A 9,684-nucleotide genomic window follows, 5' to 3' on the forward strand; every position below is an offset into this window, starting at 1 on the left:
CATCACACAGGGTTGTTTGAAAGTTGTAAGGTCCTGTATATATAAGGACATCTTTGTCATGGGTACTCAAAAAAGGTCAAGCACATCCCCCCGAAGACCAGCAGACTCTCTAGAGAAGGAAAAGTCCTGCCACCCCCTCTGTCCCCTCCCCACTCCCCAACAGCAAACTGCTCAACATGTGCCATCTTAGAGGTCGGACTCAGACAAAAGACCATTGATTCCTGGCTCATCGCTCCCGGTCAGAAGCCACACTAGGATTTTCTTCTTAGAGCTTGACCCGCTGGAGGCCTCAGAGGTGCCTAGACAAAAGGGGTCTCATGCTAACAGTCCACATTTTATATTCCACAGAAAGCAAGCCCAGTTTTATTAGTTAACATTTACTCATCGCCCTGTACTGTGCCAAACACATCACATAGGTTAACTATTTAGTCCAAAGACGTCTTTACAAATACTCTCCCCTTGACCAAACTTTAGTCAGGCTCCTCTCAGCCTTCTTCTCGACCATGTATCCACCCCTTGAGCTCCCCTGTCCAGCTTTGCAGAGTCCAGTTTTAGCAAGACTCCTCCTAAGTCAGTTTAGAGAGGATTCCCCACCCTTGGTATCTGATCACCCTTGACATCTGATCCAATTCCTCATCTCCCATCCTCGATATCTGATCGCCCTGGCTTGCCTTCAACAAGAATCCTATTAAGTTGGCTTAGCAAGAATCCCCCTACCCTCGAAGTGTCCCCTTAGTAATATTCCATCCACTGACCACCTCACTCTGCTCTTTGGCTATGAATCCCGTTACCTTTGTTGGGGATTTATATTCAGAGTTGAGCCCCATCTCTCTCCCCTATTGCCAGACCCTTCTTGAGATAGTCCTGAATAAATGTTACCACGTGAACAAGAATTAGAATAACCTTTTTCTTGAAAAACAGGTACCACTACTATTCGCATGTAACAAACAAAGAACAGAGGCTCAAAAGAGAACTCCTTGCCTACCATGTATCAGAGACAAGATCTGAAGGGAAGGAATCTGACTCCAAAAATCCATGCACTTAACCATTTCCCTTAATTGCCAATTTGCTGCAAAGTCACTCTCATCCCCTTGCTAGTGATAACACATATTTTAAGAGCCACCAAATCAGACCAGACTGGAAAGCCTTGGGTGGTCCCATCGTCCACAGACAAGCTATAAAACGAAATTATAAGAGATCCTGCCCTTTCAGTCTTGTTATCCTAAATGAATCCCAGCAAATAGGACCAGCTGAATTCCTCACTCTTGGCCAGTTCTGTAGTTGGAAAGACCCAGCTTTAATTTAGTAGCATAATTCAGCGAATACTATCCATTTGCAAGGTGCTGTACTAGGCACCAGAAGAAATATAGATGTACAGTTAGTCCCCTACATACGAATGAGTTCCATTCCGAGAGCGCGTTCATAAATCCAATTTGTTCCTAAGTCCAACAGCGTTAGCCTAGGTATCCAACTAACACAGTCGGCTATATAGTACTGTACTGTAATAGGTTTATAATACTTTTCACAAAAATAATACATAAAAAAACACAAAAATTAAAGAAAACGTTTTTAATCTTACAGTACAGTACTTGAAAAGTACACCAGACACGTGAGCTAACTTACATGACTGGACGTGCGAACGCATGTTCGTATCTTTGAAAGTTCACAACTTGAAGGTTTGTATGTAGGGTACTCACTGTACAACACAGTCTAATCTAAATCTATGCACTATGGTGATGAAACATCCTAGCAGGGTAAAGAATCTAACTGAGCAGGATATTAGCATCATTTAACTTTATGTTCCCTATAATTATCACTTCACTTCTTTCCTAGGCCCTGGAGGAAAATGCAGCTATCATGCAAGCTGGTTTATCTCCAAACTAGCGCCTTTCATATCCAAATAGGAGGTCAGTGGCCCACAAATAAAGGACTCGGGTTGTATCATTCCAACAAGCCCTAGCAGGCCCTTCTGCTCACCTTCAGCCCGAAGCCACCAGCCTCTATTTGTCTGAAAACCCAGGTGTGTGTGGAGATCTGAGTGCATTGATGCCAGGCCAGAATGTTCTGTTGTGCTGGAGAATTTTCCTCCATCGTTTCACTGAATTAAAAATCATTTGAGGTTCTGTTCCTAAGCCAGTGTAGCCTGGGGCCTCTAAAAGGACAGCTGTAAGAACCTGCTTGCCATGCTAGGGCTTCTGTGGCACATTATTCAGAATGAGGGTACAGCCCCGCAGGCCTCCAGCTCACCCTCTGGCAGGAAATTGCTTCCTACAGTCATCCATGGGACAAAAGCCAGCCACACCATCAGGAACCATAAAGGGTCCAAAAGGCAAGCATCCATCCTCTCAGATCAATTTCATTTCAGTATCTCTGCTTCCCAACTCTGCTCTCTCTCCCTGCCCTGTTATATTCCTAAGTCCTATTTACCTTGATTTTTGAAATGTGTTTGTTTCATCATGCCTTCATGTTTACATGTCTTCTTAACTGTTAGCTTATCCTTGGCCTCTGGTATGTGAGAGCCGTCTTAAAACATGGTCTCCATGTTCTCAGCTTGTCCATTCATTCATCCATTCACCGAATATTTATTGGGAACTATTAGGTGTCTGACTGTGTAAGATGCTGAAGACACGAATAAGATGCCATCCTTGTGTTTGAGGAAGTCAGGGTCAAGCAGAGGAGACAGACATGTAAATCAATCATTGTAATGCATGCAATGAGCTTGTTCAAAGCTCAGAAATAGCAAGGAGCAACTGGAAGGAACAGCAAACTGGAAGGAACAGAGACACCTGCACAGAGGTGGAGGAGAAGGGGGTGAGTGTGCTAGATCCTAAGACCAGAAGGGAGGACACAGAGACCCCAGAAAGAGAGGCTGTACAATCAAAGCCAAAAGGACATGAAAGAGTCGGCTGGATTTACGAAATCAAAGTATTGGTAAGTTCTCCCCAGTCAAAGTATGATATGTGAGGCGTGAAGCACAAAAGAACGTGAGGGCAGACAAACTGCAGGGCCAGGTTTTGGAAGCCCTTCTGTGGCCCACTGGGGACTTTGCTTAGCAATATTAACAGCCTACAATTTTTAAGGTTTACAACGGGCCAGGTCCTGCACCATGCACTTCACATGCATTACTTTACCTGATCCTTATCAGGTCCTCATGACGTAGGTATGAGGTTGAACCATAAGAAATTTACCAATACTCTACCATTTTGACCCACAGTCATGGAAATCTCATGGTTCAACCATTAGGTTGCACTGCTATTGTTATCACCTTTTAAGAGATGGGGAAATCAAGCCATCTTACTTGATTGCCAAAGGTCATACAGCTGGTAACTGGAGGGGCAAAGATTCAAACTGACAGTCTGATAAGAGGAGGGGTAAAATTTTAGATAAGGGACTAGAAGACCTCAAGGCACGTGGTTATTCAGGGCAGAGCACTCTGGGAAGAGGGTACATTAAGTACAAATTCCCTGGAACAAAAGCATGCCTGGTATGTTCTAGAAATCCAAGGAGGCAGTGTGGCCGGAGTGAAGAGAATGGCAAGGAGGACAGTGGTAGGAGATGAAGTTTGAGAGGTGACGTGCAGCAAGATCACATTGAGCTATAGTCCAATAAGGACTTTGGCTTTTACTCTGAATAAGGTGGAAAACCAAGTGACATGTTTTAACAGGATCATCCAGGCTGCCCGGTTGAGAACAGACCGTAGAGAGAAGGCCAGTTAGGAGGCAAAAGGTGATGATGGTTGGGATAAATGTGGTGGCAGCTGAGGGGAGGGAGCCATCAGGATGTGTTGATGATCTGGATGAAAGGTGTGCAAGAACAAGAGAGTCGAGGATACTGCCAGGATTTTAGAAGAATGAGGTTGCACTAACAAAGATGAGGAAGTTGCCAGTAGCGCTGGTTACAGGACATTATTAGAAGCTCAGGTACAGAAATGTCAAGTTTGAGATGCTCAGTGGACCAGCTGGAGTCATCAAGTAGGCAGTTGGCTATGTGAGTGTGCGGTGCAAGGGAGAGGTCCAAGCTGGAGGATGTATTCGGAAGCCATCAGAAGACACATGGAATTAAAGCCATGTGACTGGAGAAGATCATCTAGGCGGTGGATGTGAGTGGAAAAGAGAAATGGTCCAGGAACGATGCATGGGGGCCTCCAATATATTTAGAGGTCAGAAAACTGGGAAGGAATCAACGAAAGAGATTAAGGAGTGACGAGAAAAGTGAGAACCACTGGTGGGCATTGATTTAGGCAACATGAAGACCAGGAGGAAGAGGAAGACTGCTCTCACTTCTCAGAACACTGCCTGTTCTCACGGCCCCAGTTGCCCATCTGCCCAGCACTGCCAGTCAAAGCCCATACTCAGTACAGCTAAAACTGTCTGAACTACCAGGGCAGTTCATTACCAGTGGTCACTGAATTATTCCAATAGCAGATGTTTTTATTGAGGTAATAAGAAAGCTTCATTGCCTGAATCACATACTCTCTGTAACCACAGAATTCTCTAAGAGTAGGTATGACTTTATTTATTTTCAATATAAGGGCATTTATCATGAAAATAATTAAATCTCTGAAAATTCTGGTACTTTTTATGTCATTTCCTAAAATTATCCATTGAGAATCATCCTTAAGAGGGCTCTTTTTTTTTTTTTTTTTCTGCTGGGAGCAATAGAGGAACTGTTATTTGTGCCTCCCCAAACCAAACTCACTGTGATTACATCTGCAAACCAATGAATTAACACGGACAGTAGTTCCCAAGCACACATGAACTCCCTTATTAAATGCTGATATGAAAGCAAACATTCCTCGACAGGACTTCAAATGGCAGACCAAATCCAGAGAACATCACATAATCAATGGTCAAATCCCATTTCTAAAATTTGCTCCTTGCCTTCCAGTTATTATTGAAATTTTCTATTCCACACAAAAATTGCTTCTTTGCTACACAGGATCACACACTCACACACACTTTTATTTCCTTTCCCATTTATAAGGTTCTTCTCTAAGCAGTATTTTCTCTTCCGAATCTGTTGTAAAAGAAATTATGACATTTCACTGAACACAGAGTCGAACAGCTATATGAACACACAGATACGTGTAATACAAGCATGAATGAGTTCCATATGTTTTTTGAAAAAATAAGGTTCTACTAGAGCAAGAGGGCATTCAATATTAATCATACACACATGAATCTCACTTAATAGTCTTGCCAGTGGCTTTGATTTCTGAGAAAATTAACATTTCAGTCTATGTAAATAAGCGTTGCCTTTGAAAGAAACAGAAGGGAAAGTGATGTTTTGCCTTTCCCGCAATGGAGCTTCCTCCTCTGGTTCGTCTGCATCAGCTGAGGTCAAGAGAAAATCTCCTGCCTTCCGACACTCACCTCCCTTGACCTTGATTAATATCTGGAACAGCTGACAAACCATGCTTCGGCCATCCAAGTCTGACTTCATTCCTAAGGTCAATCAGAGAGCCTTTCTGTGCAAGGCATCAAGACTTCTGCATTCAGTCTAAGCAGATACATAGTGGAAACTTGCACAAAGTGGCTCTTTCCCTGCCAACCCCCAGGAAATACAGAAAGGAGGAGCTTTTATTTGATCTTCCAGAAGTTTAAGTGATCTAGAAGACTTCCAGAAGCCTTATGTGATCGCATTGCCTCTTACACGTGTTAACATGTGTTACACTTTCAAATATGAGCACTTTTGCAAATCTACCCCTACTCCCCAAGACAAGAGGGAAGAGAGACTTTGATGATTCTCCAGAACGGCCCTCATGTGGCATGATCACCCCCACTGTGATCTTCAGAAGGGCGGAAAGCTCAAGAAATCCAGCTTTGTCGTCACCCTTTTACCTAGGAAACAGATGCCGGAACAGAATCGGAATCACTTCCTTCTGAGAAATCATGGATTCTTGTAATACATCATTTCAGGAAGAAAAACTTCTGAAGTAGGTTTTTGGGATAAAACTAAGTTTATGTCTCTGGCAGCTATCTGGTTAGAAGCCTTCTGATGTGCGATCTTAACACCAAGAGTATCTCCAGAGGGATCATTTCTGCCAACTTCGGGTTCCTCGTGGAGCTCCGCAGAGCGGCTCCAGCCACAGCCCTTCTCAGCCACGTGGCAGCTGTGGGGAAATGGACACAGTGGGAGAATCCCGACACCCGGCTCTGAACTGCTCCACCTGAGCGTGTGTGTGACCAATGAAAGTCACTGAATCTCTATCGAGCTACACTCTTCTCATCCAAAAACAGGGTTATTAGTCCAGGTCAGACAACCCAAACTTTCAAAAGCAGGGGGAAAATTAAGTGAGCCATGGCATATCCAATATAGGGAATACTCTGCATTCAGGATAAAGAATGAGAGAGACTATTGGTGCTGATGTAGAAAGATTTCCAAGACACACAGACACACTGTAAAAAGAAAAAGAGCAAATCACAGAACCAAAACCTACAAGATATTCCCATTTTATAGAAAAAGCATCTTATTCCATGTAGAAAAGTAAACTATAAACTCATCACAAGTTTATGTCTAAATGTATGCAAATAGGGAATTCCCTGGCGATCCAGCAGGTAGGGCTCCATGCTCTCACTGCCGAGGGCCCAGGTTCGATCCCTGGTCATCCCTGGTCGGGGACCTAAGATCCCACAAGCCGCGCAGTGTGGCTAAATAAAAATAAATAAATGCAAATATATGAATGCGTGTGTGTTTTATATATATATACCTCTCCATGCTTAGAGATTTGCCTAAAGGGATGCTCATCGTACTGATAACAGTATTTACCTCCACGGAGGGGAGTATGGTTGTGATGGACTAAAGAGGGGAATTTTCTCTTTATCTTGTGTTCTTTGGCACTCTAGATTATTATTTTTTAGCAGTAAGAATCCATTTACATATTACTTACACAACTTAAAAATAAGCTTAAGTTGATTCATTCATTTGTTGATTTAATTATTCCCCTAAGATTCAACAGCTGCTTTGACAGAAAGTTAGTTGCTTCTGCACTATCCATCCCCCCCTTCCTCCTTGCGCACATGACCCTGATTTTCAGAGACACCATGTTCCAAGCTGAACATTTGCTTTCCCCACATTTTTGCAGCTCCAAATAGCCAATTGGGGATACATTCTGGCCAATGAGACACAAATGGAAGTGCTGTGGAGGGGAGGGAGGAGGTGATACCTCTTCTCCCCGTCTTGAAGGGATAGGATGGCTGGAACTGCAGCAGCCATCTTGCCAACATGAGGTGTCACGTATGAGAGGCCAGGCCAGATGTTGTTGAGTCACTAACCAGTGCAGCAGCTGCCTACCTTCAAAATTCTTGTTTGTTGAGAAATATAAACCCTATCAGTTTAAGCCACTGTGAGGTGAGTTTTTGTTACTAACAGCAAAATGCATTCCTAATCAACACAACTGCCTATGATGTACTGACCAGAGTCAAGCTAGAGAAGTTGATTTTACAAGAGATAAGAGGAATTATCAGCAGCATAAAATGCCTGAGATTACAAAGATGAGATCCAAAACATAAATAACAAAAATGGGATAAAATAGGAGTGCCCCAATTTCTTCATAGGGCTATTGAGCCAATTAGATAAGACTCTACATAGGAAAATATTGATAGTTTGTAAATGGGGTAACAATGTACAAATATAAGGGCTGTTTTTTGGGCTGGGGGTTTGTTTGTTTGTTTTTGCATATGTAGTCAGAGTGTGCTATGAACAGTGGCTAACTTGCACTCTGAAGTCAGACCACAGGGCTTGAAATCTTGGCACAGCACACACACAACCTTTGAAAGTTGGGAAAGTTATTTCTCTGCACCTCAATTTCTTAATATGTGAAACTGGAATCATAATAATAATTACACCCATAGGACTACGGTACGGATTAAATAAAATAATGTATTAGAGGCTTAGCACAGAGCCTGGCATGGGTGGCCCTCAGGATGAGTCAGTCATTCTTATTATAGGATGACTTAAAAGGCATCCAAAGGTCCCCAGGTGCCAAAAAAATATCCCCCATGACCTCCCCACTAGTCAGAGAAAGTCTCGCAATAGTTACTATCTGGCTTAAGGTCTCAGAGATCACCGTTAGAAAAGAAAGGTAGAACTCACCTAAAGAAGGTTAAACCTTGATATTCCAGAAATATTTACAGAGCAGCTATGACAAGCAAGCAAGGCACTGAGGAGGATAAAAAAGAATGCCAAAGATAATGCTCTGTGCTCCCAGGGAACTTGAAGAGATAAGACACAAATGAGAGGAAAATGACAGAATATATAAGAGACACATAACAGCTCAATGCTGTACAAGAAATGCCACAAGCTAATGTGTGATTAATTGCCAAACAGCGATGCAGAGAAAGATCAGAGCCATCCAAAGCCCAGAGACATGGCTGTTGGCGGAGTGATCCAGGACTGCTTCAAGGAGACGAGGGGCTCTGCACCAAGGATGGGATGGCTTTTGACAAGCAGGGAGGAGCAGAGGGGCATGCCAGGAAGAGAATGGAGCATGACCCAAATCATGGAAACAGGACACCCCTGAGCATATTTGGGGGTGACGCAGGGGTGGAGCCCATGATTGTGGGGGTGAGTCTGACCCAAGCCAAGGGGTTACACAAGAGGCACAATGCATCATGAGACAGAGGACGCAAGGGTAGCTGGGAGTCTGAATATGAAGGATTTGAAATAGATGGAAAAGTTTGAAATGCAACCTATAGCCAGTGGAGGGTCATACAGGTTCCAGATGAGCAAAAAAGACCAGAACCTTCTGTGGACACTCATCAGGAAGCAATGAGTAGGACTACAGGGCCAAGAGAGTCAGCAAAAGGAGACAACCCACTGGGACCGGTGGAGAGTGACACAGATGGGAGAGCATGGTGAGAGCCTGAACTGGGATAGGCCAGGGGGGAAAACAAAAACACTAAGCCCATTACCAGTCAGTCATCCCTCCAACAAATGGTACATCCCTTATGGTTCTGTTTCTATTGATGTTCACCTCCACTCACACTAGTTTATAAGATTAGTTCCTATATGGAGTAAGACCATGAGGGGGAAAATCCCAGGACAGGTAAGTTTGGGGGAAGCAAAGGAGAAAGGAAAGCTTAGGAGCCAGGTTCACTGCCTTAGAAGGCAGGCAGAGAAGTGTACGCAACCCAAGGTATGCATGGAGGGCTGGGCTCCTGAGGACATAGAGAGAGGAGATGGAAGATGGCAGAAGAGAAAAGATCTGTTAAGAGAGATTTGACCCATCTTGACCAACAGATAGTCTGAGCTTCAACTGAACTCAAGTGGTTCAACCTCCGGGATGTTGACACACCTCTCCTTGTGCACAGAGCCCCCAATGCTTGGGGAGGTTAGTCTGCTAGCAGGTCTAGGACTGTGCTCAGATATCTGCAATGCACAGCCCGGAGACCACCACCAGAGACTGCAACCAAGTGCTTTGCGAGCTCAGCCAAGGAAAGGGCTTCCCCTGGATGGGCTGGAGAAGGGGACTTACATCAGGTGACATGGGATGGAGGAGGGAGACTTCAGATGCTCTTTGGAAGTAAGTGGCTCTTGGAGAAGAGAGAAGAGTTCTAGAGAAAAAACTTCACAAACCTAGTCCCAACTGCAGAAAAGACTTGGGCTTGCCTGAAAACACATATTCTACTGGAGAAAGCATGACACCTGAGTAAAGGGAGGGAAAGCACTGATGCAGCTGTCTTG

This window comes from Pseudorca crassidens, chromosome 6 (genome assembly GCF_039906515.1).
Source record: "Pseudorca crassidens isolate mPseCra1 chromosome 6, mPseCra1.hap1, whole genome shotgun sequence".
NCBI lineage: Eukaryota > Metazoa > Chordata > Mammalia > Artiodactyla > Delphinidae > Pseudorca > Pseudorca crassidens.